The following is a 12,534-nucleotide window of genomic DNA, read 5'->3' as shown; positions in this document are numbered from 1 at the left end:
GACTTGTAGTGATCTGCCTGTTTACAGCCTCCCAAGAGCTGGGATTACAGGCGCGCACCACCACGCTCAGTCTCAACTACCATCTCAGCGTACCTCAGGGGCTGGGCCATCACAGCAGGCCCCAGAGATTGAACTCCCTGCCCCTGTGCCTGCTTGCAGGCACTTTAATCTGCTGAGCTATTTGGCCAGCCCTTGCACCGCATTTAAATGTTCTTGCATTTAAACTGCTTCTCTTATAAAATATTTTAGTCTTGCTTTTGTATCCACAAAGATAATCTCTGTCTTTATGGGGGATGAATAGTTATTCGTGAATAATTTAATTAATAAATTAAAGTACGTGGATGTACATTTCTAGTCGTGTTAGTTTTTTTTATCACCCGCTAAGCAGTACAAGTACTTTGCAACTATTTAAGGCACTCAAAATCTTCATTCTTTTCGATACTGCAGTCATACAGTTTGATAAGTCACAGATTAACAATTCAAATATTTCTAATGGTTATTACCTGTTTAAATATCTGCAGCACATGGAACCATTCCAGGGCTCTTTATATATTCCTTCTTATGGTTGTAAGACTCCATCTGGGATGATTTTCTTGCAGCCTAAAGAGCGTCTTTTAGGAAAAGCCTGTGGCCATCAGCATTTCTAATATTTTTCTAAAGCATTTTTATTTTAATTCATTTATGAAGATCTCCCTTCTCTGAGCACATAAGTCTAAGCTGGCTGCTTTGTTTGTGAAGCTCCCAAACGTGTCATTCCATTATTTTGTTGTACATACACTAAATTTCTGACAAAATGCCAGCTGCTGGCCTTACTGCAGAACCTTCAAAGATCCTGTGTCTCATTGCACCGGCTGCTTTGGGGGTCATTTCGTTATCTTTGGTGTTCAGTAGTTTGGCGATAATGCACTTCCTTTCTTTCACTTTGCCTGAGGTTCACCAATCTTCAATTGGTTGGTTGATGGATTTGAACTGCTTGAAGAAATAGTTTCCATTATATTTCCAAATATTCCTTCAGCCTCTTTCCTTTCTCCTTTACTGGAATTCACATTACACACACATTAGATTACTTGATTATTCTACAAACCTTTATGCCCTTGTCTTTTTTTGCACCTTTCCCCTTTGACTGCATTAGCTTGCACAGTCTATAGTTCCCTATCTTTAACTTCATTGCTCCTGTCTTCCGTTACATCTTCTCTGTCCTCAAACCCATTCAATTAGTTCTTAATTTTAAACATGACTTTTTATTTATAGAATATCCATTTAATTACATTTTACAATTTAGATCTCTGCTGAAATAATTTTTTATATTTTCAATTTTATATTGTAATCTTCCAACTTTTTATGTAATTTGTCAGATATTTGGTTCCTCTTTTTAAAACATTCAAACGTAGACAGTCATTTCTTTGAATACAAGAATAGAAATTATCTCTTTAAATCTGGAATTATTCACCCTTAGATATCCTGAGAACTTAGCTACTTAGTCACGTTGGGCAAATTCGAAATTTGGTGAATGCCTTGAGGAAAACCAAGCATGGCTCATCGCTGTCTCCCCTTCTCTAGATGGAATCCTGCACTCTGGGACCGGGTAAGCCTTGCTTCTGTTCTGCCTCTCAGGCCCAGGTCTCCACCCTCACACACAGCCTCATAGCTCAGCAACTGTCATATGTGCCAGTCATAGTTCATTATGTTAATTAAATAAATCATATTCTTTCCAATTTTTTTTGGCTATTTTGTTAGTTACTGAGAGAAGCATATGAACATATTCTACATGTGGATTTGTCTATTTTTTGAGTTCTGTCCATTTTTATGTTAAATATTTTGAAGTCATATCATTGGAAACACAAGAATTTAAGGAATTCTGTCTTTTGGCTGAGTTAAAATTTTAAATGTCATGATGTATCTCTCTTTTTCTCTGGTTAGGATTTTAAAAGTTTAACAGTTTATTATATAAACTTCAAGTTAGAATACAAGTTACTATGTAGCATTTACTGTACTTGCAGAAATATATATTATGGAACAAGTTACTATGTAATATGTAAGTTTATTAATAAAGTAACATTAATTTTTTTCTGGTGAACATATATAATTTTTATCCCTTTTTTATAATTCATTTTTTAAATGTTTTATTCATTTTAATGACAAAAAACCATAAAATAGCAAAGAAACAATTTCGAAACAGGGTAGGACAATTACAATAACTAATACATTGCATATTGTTGTCTTTGTAGCAGTTATTCAGAGAACAAGATGTAGACATGGTATCTTGTCTCCTTATCTTTTTTTCCCTTATCTTTTTCCTGTTTCTTTTAATTCTCATATAAAAACACAGTGGTATTTTCTTTTATTGTCTTCACACTTTCCTTATTTCAGATATTTAATTCATTTTTATTCAATATATTTACCAATAAAATGTTTTTGTTGTTGTTGTCTTTTTGAGACAGAGTCTTGCTATGTAGCTTAGGCTGCTGAGCTCACTTGGTAGCCCAGGCTGGTTTCGAACTTGCAGTGATCCTCCTGTCTCAGCCTTCTGAGTGCTGGGATTACAGGCATATGCCATCACACCTAACTCAACAAAATTATTTTGATCTCTCTTATTTCATACATCTTATTTTTTAATCTTGTTTTTAATTTTCCTTTTTACTATTGATCAATTTTACTACTGTATTTTTTACAATTAGGATATTTTCTTATAATTTTATAGTTATACTGGAAATTATACTGCATCTCTGTCATGTATGTTTTAAGGGATTTTTGCCACCATCCTGAATTATACAAGGACTGCGGAACACTTTACTACACTAACTTATCCCCTCCAAACTTATTATAATGGTTGAACATTGTGTCGACTTGAGAAGTTTAAGAGATTAAGTGACCCAGCAGCGGGCCAGGATCCTTCGTAATCACCCTGAGCCTGTGCAAGAGGAGGGCAGGAGATGTTGCGGGTCAGTAGCCTGCACGCAACTCAAGGGAGGAAAAGAGGCATGATTTCCCTGCTTTTGTTGTGTGGTACTTTTACTTTTGTTGCTTTTGTTGCCTTCTGCCACCTTGAACTGTTGCCCCTGTGCCAAGCCACCCTGCCTTGGAGCCAGCTGAGTATGGACTGAAGCCTCCACACACAGAGCTAAATAAACCTTTTCTTCCTTAATTTGGGGTGTCAGGTATTTTGTCCCAACAAGAAGAGAAAAAGTAACAAGATACTCCTAAAAAGTTGTTGTATATTTTAAGTCCATACGTGTGCTTAAATTCTAGTAGAATTTAATTAATTAATGTTTTAGTTGTCCATCATTCTTTAGATTTTCCACTTTGCATGGTGCACTTCAGCTATCAGGAATTCTTTCTAAGTTAAATAATTTCATTTATTTTGAGTTGGGTTTTTTATTTGTTTGGTTTTTTATGTATCTGGTATAGGGTCTCACTGCCTTCCCAGCACTGGGATTACAGGTGTGCAGCACCATGCCTAGAATCCTTTGCCAGCTCAGCATGCCTGAGCACAGTGGGGGTTTCTGTATGTTTGCTTGCTTTTGTTTGTTTGTTTTTTGAGATAGGGTCTCTCCATGCAGACCCAAAGTGAGCGCAAGGATCAGGCTGGTGTTGAGCTCATTTTGTAGCTCAGGCTGGCCTCAAACTTGCAGTGATTTTCCTGCCTCAGCCTCTCAGGTGTTGCAATTCCAGGTTTGTGTCACTGTACCTGAGCTCAAGCTTGAGATTTGTGCAAGATTTTTATTTACTTCTCTTTGCCCCCATTTGTAAGATTTAATTTTTCAGGTTCTCATCACAAAGCATGGATTTTTTTAATTCTAATTTTTTTTTTTTTTTTTTTTTTTTTTTTTTTTTTTTTGAGACAGGATCTTGCTATGCAGTTCAGGCTGGCCTTGAGCTCACTTTGTAGCCCAGGCTAGTCTCAAACTCACAACAATCCTCCTGCCTCAGCCTCTTAAGTGCTAGGATTACAGGCATACACCACCATACTGGGCTAAAGTATGGAATTTTACCAGGGACTCCCTCCCCCATTAGGCCCTGCATCAAAATTTTGTTGCCTTGGCCCACAAATTTATTGAAAGTGCTGTTAAATCAATGGCTACTTCTAGTATCCACAGAAGACTCCCTGGCAAGAATCATTCCCATGTGCCAGGTTCAATTATTAGATTTCTGGCTTTAGTCAAATATTTCTTAGCCATTTGATATTTTAGGAATACACTGTTCTACTATTAAAGAATGTGAAGAAGTTGTTACAAGGATTAGAGATTATTAAAGGAATTTGAAGAAGCTATTCGTAGGCTGAAAGGAGAGTTGCCTCCCACATTTCCTCAAATCAAGAGATGGAACATAATGCGTCCTTGAGGTGTTGCACAGTAAACTGGCAGTGATTCTCCTGGGTTGAAATGTTCTTCTACTCCCTACAAGAAAGGATGCTGAATGTTGAAGTCCTAACTCCTAATAGCTCACTGTGTGGCCTTATTCGCAATAGGGCCATGCTGTAGATGTAGTTAAGGCCATATTGGAATTGAGTAGCCACCAATCTACAAGGCTGGTGTCCTCACAAGAAAGGACATCTTGGAGACACAGACACAGAGCAGAGAATGTGAAGCCAGAGACAGTCAATGGACTGTGCTACCAAGAACAAAGGCACTGCCCAGGCATCAGGCCACCAGCCAGAATGGGGCAGCAGCCTGGGCATGGAGCAGTAGGGGTCTTCAGTCCCATACTGGGAAGAGCTGCTGCAAGGCACATACAGTGGACATCTTTAGAGAGGGACACTTGTAGCCAGGGAAGACTGGTCAAGTCACAAGTGTGCTTTTACTCCAGTGACCTGGGAAAGTGAGGAATAGAAGCACAGGAACTTGTTTATCAGGAGGGTCCCAAGAAGGTGGAGTGGTGAGCAGCAGAGAAAGAGTCTCTTTGAAAGTCACCATCCAGACCCCAGAACATAGCAACTTGGGGAAGACAGGAGGGAAGTGGGTTCCCTGGAGCAAGGAAGGATCTGAGGCACGAATTGAATCCTGCAGAGAATGAGGAGAGAAACTTCAGTGAAGATGAAGTAGGGAGCTGATATGCCTTTTCTCTGAGACAGCACTCGCTGCATGAGTGCTGTCATTCAAACCTGTGGACACAAAGTGACCTCAGCCTTTATATGACCCCAGAGGCTTCCACAGAGAGACGCAGCCATGGAAGGGAGCAGTGGAAGTGAAGGACTGCACTAGCTGGTGGGGAGTGCTGAGGGCTCAGTTTTGCTGCAGGAGAGAGTGATTGGCCAGGAACCATTTTGGAAAGGGGCAGGCTGAGCTTGGAACTCAAGAGTGACTGCTGACACTATTTAGCAGCTCCCAGCTGGGCTCAGCCCCTGAGTGCTGCAGGCCACTAGAAAGGCAGGCCCGTGGAGACTCCTCACTGCCATGCCAAAAGGTCACTTCTGGCTGACTGGGATAAATCACCAAGGTTCTGGACTTTGTATCCATATGCAGCTACCAGTAACAGCCAAGACAGGTCTAGCAGTGCATGTTCTTTCCTTCTTTCTTTTTTCTCTCTTGTTTTGTTTTTTCTCCTTCATTATTTGATATTGTTTTTATATGAGTGTAAACATGTGTTCTATCACCTTTGTGGTTGTGATTCTGTTCTGTTCTTTTTCTCTCTTTCTTCTCTCTTTCACTCCAGTCCTCTGCACTAGTTTCCCAAAGTGAGCATGATCACCCCTTTGTCCCCGAGCCTTACTTCTAGTCTCCTCCTCTCCTTCTGCCTCTCTATTTTCTCCCTAACCCATTTTAAACTTTAACCCCTGAGGGAAATATAGACATATTAAGGACTTGTACACAACATGCAATTTTCTAGTGAGTATTCGGTTTTGTTGTACAACCACAAATCTAGTTCATATAGTTTAAGGTGGTAAATTAATGGTTATCCCATTTTCTAGGTTGTGTTTTATGCTATTGTCATTGTACTACTATAGTCAAAAGTGACATAGTTGTTCTAAACAGCTGTTGTTCCTAGTATTCCAAGACTGAAATTGACTAAGCGTCATAGAAAATACTGAGGCACAGTGCCAAAGAACCCGAGGCTGGGCCAAGCAGACAGAAACTTCTCATTCTCAACAAATTAAAGAGGTAGGCTCTTGCAAAAGAATCAAAACTCCAAAAAACAACTACACCTGGAAGACAACTCAAAGAAGTAGTTATTTCCTGAGGATCCTAAGGGTTCTTCATTTCCTAAGGTTCTACCAGCAATGAAATAACTTACTATAGGCAATTTACAAACATCATCCCAGAAATTAAACTTAGAAAAAGAAAATGAGAAGACATTTAAACAAGATGCAACCTCAGACACCCAGTTCACCAAAGGTGAACACAGGAGGCAATGAGGTAGAACAATCTGAAAGCCACCCACCTGACTTCTCTGAAGAGGTAATAACCAAGCAATTTACTGATGTTGTAGGACAAAATAAAAAATAATGTTGTATCAGGACACTGCAGAGAGAGTGTCCACAATGAAAACCATGCTTAGTGACTCATGAGCAGATACAGACCAAAAAAGAAAAAGAGAGGGCCGGGGAGGTAGCTCAGTGAAATAATCGCCTGCCTGGCAAGCTCAGGGTTGTAAATTCAATCCTTGGTACTGAAAAAAAAATCACATTAAAAAAAGAAAAAGAGGAGTTAAGAAAATATGGCAGCACAGAAAAGAAATGGAATCCATAATGTAGATTGAAGTAGACACCCGGAGAACAAAAATTTCATTCAACTATATCTACTTTGAAAACTTATAATCTAAAAAGATGCAAAATGAACAAGAAATGTACAGATTCCTGGATATATATTAATTATTAAAGCTGAATCAAGGAGATATAAAAATTCTAAGTAAACCATTATTAGTAAATAAAATGGAGGATATAATTTTAAAACTATCAACAAAGGGAAGTCCAGGTCCTGATGGACTCACTGCTGAATTCTTTTTTTTTTTTTTTTTTGTGGAACCGGGGATTGAACTCAGATCCTTGCGTTTGCCAGTCAAGCGCTTATCCTACTGAGCCATCTCCCCGACCCCCGAATTCTATAAGAAATTTAGAGAAGAAATAATGTTGCTACTTCTCAAACTCTTTAATAAAGTGGAGAGCGAAACAAGTACTCCAAAATTGAGTCCTGGAAGCAATCATTACTCTGATACCAAAACTAGAGAAAGGACCCAACTAAGAATGAGACTTAAAGGTCAATCTCCCCAATTAATATAGATGCAAAATTCTGGGCTAGGAGATATCCTAATGGTATAATGCCTGTCTGGCAAGTACAAGGTCCTGAGTTCAATTTCCAGTACAGAAAAAAGAAAAGAAAAGAAATCTGCCTAAAACTATAAGGACAAGTTGTAAAGCAGAATTAACATATGCACATTGACACACAGAAAGAGTATGAGCAAAAATCCTCAATATGATACTGGCAAAGAGAATGCAGCAAATTATCAAGATTATACACCATGATCAAGTGGGATTCATCCCATGGAGGCAGGATGGCTCAACATATGTACATCAATGCACGTGGTATAACATATTAACAGAGCCAAGGAAAAAACCCACATGATCATCTCCATAGATGCAGAAAAAGCATTTGACCAAGTCAGAACTCATTCATGATAAAATACCCTACATAAAATTGGAATAGATGGTCTTTATCTCAATCTGATAAAAGCCATCTATGACAAACCAACAGCCCACTTCATACCAAATGGACAAAAACTGAAAGCTTTGACTCTAAAATCAGAAATGACAAGGATGTCCACTGACACCACTTTATTCGATGTAGTCCTAGAAACATTAGCCCGAGCAATTAGACAAGAGAAATAAATAAAAGGAGTAAGGATAGGAAAGGATGAAGTTAAATTATCATTATTTGCAGATGACATGATATTATACATAAAGACCCCCCAAAACTCCACTAAAAACTGCTAGATTTAATAAACAAATTCAGTAGTGCAGCTGGATACAAAGTGAACACTCAAAAATCAATAGCTTTACTGTACAAGAAAAACAAACTCCAAGAGAAATTAGAAAAGCAACACCTTTTTCAATAGCATCCAAATGAATGAAATACCTGGAGTCAATCTAACAAAGGATATAAAAAACCTCTACATTGAAAACTATAGCACTCTGAAAAAAGAGATTGAAGCAGATATCAGAAAATGGAAAGATAAGCCTTGCTCTTGGGTAGGAAGAACCAATATAGCAAACATGGCCATACTTCCAAAACTGCTATACAGATTTAAAGCAATTCCAATAGTGTATCTCAGAATTAGAGAAAATAATCCTAAAATTCATTTAGAACCAGAACATACCTAGAATAGCAAAGGTAATTCTGGGCAACAAAGGCAAGGCAAGGTGCATCATAAACCCTGACTTGAGATTATACTATAAAGCTCTGGTGATAAAAACAGTGTAGTACAGGGGAAAAAAAAAGAAGAAGAAGAAGGAGAAGGGGAAGGAGAAGGAGAAAGAGAAGGAGGAGAAGGAGAAAGAGAAGGAGAATGAGAAGAAAGATAAGGAGGAGAAGGAGGAGAAGAAAAAGAAAAAAGACCCAAAGATCAATTAAAGAGATTGGAAGATACAAAACCAACTCCAGACATACTTAGCCACCTCATCTTTGACAAAAGTGCCAAACACATTCACTGTAAGAAAGACAGCCTCTTAATAAATGCTGCTGGGAAAACTGGTTCCGTACATGCCAAACATTAAAATTGGACCCGTATCTTTCACCAGGCACTAAATTAAATTTGAAATGGGTCAAAGATCTAAATATTAAAACAGAAACAATAAATCTGAAAGATAGAATAGTTAAAACTCTTGACATTGCTATAGGCAAAGACTTTAAGAATAAAACCCCAATTGCACAGGAACTATAAAGAATGTACAGGAACTATAAAGAATGTACAACTAGGATTTGATCTTATTAAAAAGCTTTTGTACAGTAAGAGAAACCACCAACACAGTGAAGAGACAGCCCACAGTGTGGGAAAATATGTTTCCCAGCTGTTTCTCAGACAAATGATTACTACCTAGAACACAAAAAGAACTAAAAAAAAAAAAAAAGAAAAAAATCAGATTTTAAAGATACAATTCAAAAATGGGCATCTGAGAAGAAATACAAAGAGCAAAGAAATATATAAAAAAATGTTCAAGATCATTGGTCATTCAAGAGATGCAAATTAACACAACACTGAGATTCTATCTCTGGCAGGAAAGAATGGCTATTATCATGAGATCAAACAGTAACGAATGCTGGAGGTCTGTGGGGAAGAGGAAGCCTTCTCCACGCTTGGTGGGAGAGTAGACTGTGCAACTGCTGTGGAGACCAGTGTGGAGATGCCTCCAAAAGCTAGGACTGGGGGTCCCATTTGACCCAGCTATTCCCCTCTGGGTATCTTCCAAGAAGTATTAGAAACATCCTACCATAGTAAAATATGCGCACCCATGTTTATAGGAGCACAATTTTTAATAGCTAGGTCTTAGAAGTAACCCAAATGCCCATCAACTGAGGAACAGATAAAAAAACATGTAGTCTTTTTATGTAATGGAGTATGACTCATCCATAAAGAAGGATAAACTGGAGAACTTTTTAGGTATATAAACACAACTTGAGACCCTACTCATAAGAGAAATAAGCCAGACTCACGTGTGAAGTCATATTTTCTCCCTAGTGTGGGAACCTGAAAGAGTAAATAAATTCTGAAAAATAAAATAGATATTGTAAAATTGGAAGAAAGTGTTCCAAAGGAAAGAAAAAGTGGACCAAGGGAAAGGAGAAATGAAGGGAAAAGAAAAAAATAAATATATAAATAAAGATAGGAATCATACTAATTTCTCTTAGTTCATTAAAAAAGTTTGTACTCAGACTAAAGCGCCAGCGGCATGAGCCCTGGGGTGCTGTGCCGGCCCCGCCCCTGGGGCGTGCTGAGACAGCAATTGAGACTGGGCACGGATGTAATCCCAGCGCTCAGTAGGGTGAAAACAGGAGGATCTACATCATGAAACACTGTAGACTCTGTCCTGAATACACAAGAAAACAAAGTTTGTGCTAATATTGTTTGGACGTATAGAAATCCATATATCTTGTACTCTTAGTAACTACTTTAAAGAGACCTATATGCAATATATTAACCATTGTTAACATCCTTTCATCTTATTTTCATTTTTTCTTCTCTTTTTTGTCTTTAAAAGAACAGAAAAGAAACAAAGGACTGCTGGGGGTATCAAAAGTTGAAAGAGCTTAGACTTGGAGTAATCCTCCTGTCTCAGCCTCCCCAGCGCTGGGACTACAGGTGTGTATCACCACTCCTGGTACTGGTGACTGGCATAGTGTGCCCAGGGTTCTGGGGCAGCATGGCAAGTGGTACCGGGGATGGAGACTGGGTCCTTCTGCTTGCCAGGCAGGCATTTAGGCCATTGAGCTATCTTCCCAGCCTGGGAAACTATTCTAAACACCTTAACTTTATCTAAAACATCTTTAAAGGGAAATTGGGTGGATGACCACTCTGTAGAGAAGCAGCGGGCCGACTGAGTCGCATGAACGTTTTGTGGGTGCTAGGGAAGGATCCCAGCTGAAGGCGGGCCAGTGTGGAATTTTCTCACCCTAACTGAGCCAGGGATGCCAGAGACTCAGTACCGGGCAAATGCCCAGCTCTCCAAAGCCAACGATGAAGTCCAAACCAGTCTGCCACAGATGTGTTTGTCTCTGTCCAGGGCACATAGGAGCAAGATGTTTAAGGACAGGGACAGAGGACCTCATGACAGTGCCCTCACATGCACCTACATCTCCTTCAAACATGTCTCAGTAAGAACTCATGCTGCCCCATTAGTTGGGTAAGAAATTTCTGCCCCTTTCCTTCTGAAAAAGTAAAGAAAAACAGAGACCTGGGAGGTGCAAGAAGGAACAACAGGGTCAGCCAGGCAGCTCAGCAAACTAAGGCACCTTATTAGGCAGAGCACAGCAGCCAGTTTCATTCCCAGCCTGCTGAGCTGGCCCCGCCCCTGGGGCATGCTGAGACAAGGATGGAGACTAGGCATGGTGGCGTGCGCCTGTAATCCCAGCACTTGCGAAGCTGAAAACTGGAGGATCACTATGAGTCCGAGCCACACAGTGAGACCCTGAACACCCTGTAGACCCTGTACCAAATACATAAAAAGAAAAAGGAACAACAAAAACTTACAAGAAAAAATAGGAATTACAATGCACTCCTTTCCCACCACAGTTGGCCAGTTCACAACAGCACAAAGTCAGAGATAGAAAAATGCATCACATTTGTGTTTAATGTTTCTGGTTACCATCTTCTATCTTAGCATACTTCTGTACTGCTATGACAGTGTACCTGAGACCCAGTATGTATAAGAAACAAATGGTTTCTCAGTTCTGTAGCCGGGGAAGTCCAAAATCAATGCACTGGCATATAGCAAGGGCTCCCTTGCTGTGTCCTTACTCAGGTAAAGATGGAAGGGCAAGAAAGAATCAACGCCCTTTGCAAGTGTACCCACTGCCCTTCACAAAGGAGGTACCCTGAGGACTGTCCCCTCCCATAGAACCTATCTATCTTTCACTCCAGCAGTGTAACACCTGGATTTTGAAAAGAATGTCTTTCAAGCACAGCACCTTGGGTCACATCTTTTGATTAGTTTAGCATTTGAGGGCTGGCATAACCAAGGATATTGTCTTAAGAACCGCCAAACAATAGCAACAAAGTAATTGGAACTCCTGCAAAGCTTATGTAGAAACAGAAAAAAAACTAACCTTGTAAGCAGAGAAGGGAAAGGACACAAAAAACAAAACTGAAGTTGTCTGCTTCGTCATTTAACAGGCACACGAAACAAACCCTCTTCATCAGAAAATGCTGAGAGCAGCCTAGGGAGACAAGTGTGGGAGAGTCCAAGGGGACACTTGAGTCACAGGCTCTGGTGGGTGCCCTGCAACACTCCATGAAAGGGACCTAGGCTGGCTCACAATATTTGATGGTCACAGATAATCTATACTTCTTGAATGTTTGGAAATTATTAAAAACATCCTTTATGTTAAAGGATGAAATACTATGAATTTTTATTATAGATCTATGACCAATTCAAGGCAGAGGCTACACATTTTAGTAGCTGATCATCAGCTCAAAAGAGAAGTGTGTGGGAGAGCTACCAGCTACCCTATGCTGGTGGGACCTGCCTGCTGGTCCAAGCCTAGGCACAGTGTGGGTGAGATCCTCTTCCACCCCTTTGGGAAGCCCCCCACCACTCTGCAGCAACCCCCCCACCCCGCCCGCCAAGCAGGAATTTCGGCCGCGTTTCGGGAACCCTTCAACCCAGTTCTAGCCTAGGCCCGGTGAGTGTGTGGGAGAGCTTCTGGCCACCCTGCGCCGGTGGGACCTGCTGGTGCAAGGCCAGGCACAGAGTGGGTGAGACCCTCTTCCACCCCCTTGGCACCCCCCACACCACTCTGCAGCAGCCCACCCCATCCTGCCCACCCAGTGAGAATTTCTGTTGTGCTCTGAGGAACCCCAGATCCAGTCCTAGCCCAGGCCCGGTGA

Source organism: Octodon degus, unplaced genomic scaffold (genome assembly GCF_000260255.1).
Source record: "Octodon degus isolate 3935 unplaced genomic scaffold, OctDeg1.0 scaffold00199, whole genome shotgun sequence".
Lineage (NCBI taxonomy): Eukaryota > Metazoa > Chordata > Mammalia > Rodentia > Octodontidae > Octodon > Octodon degus.
Note: the sequence above shows the minus strand (reverse complement) of the source record.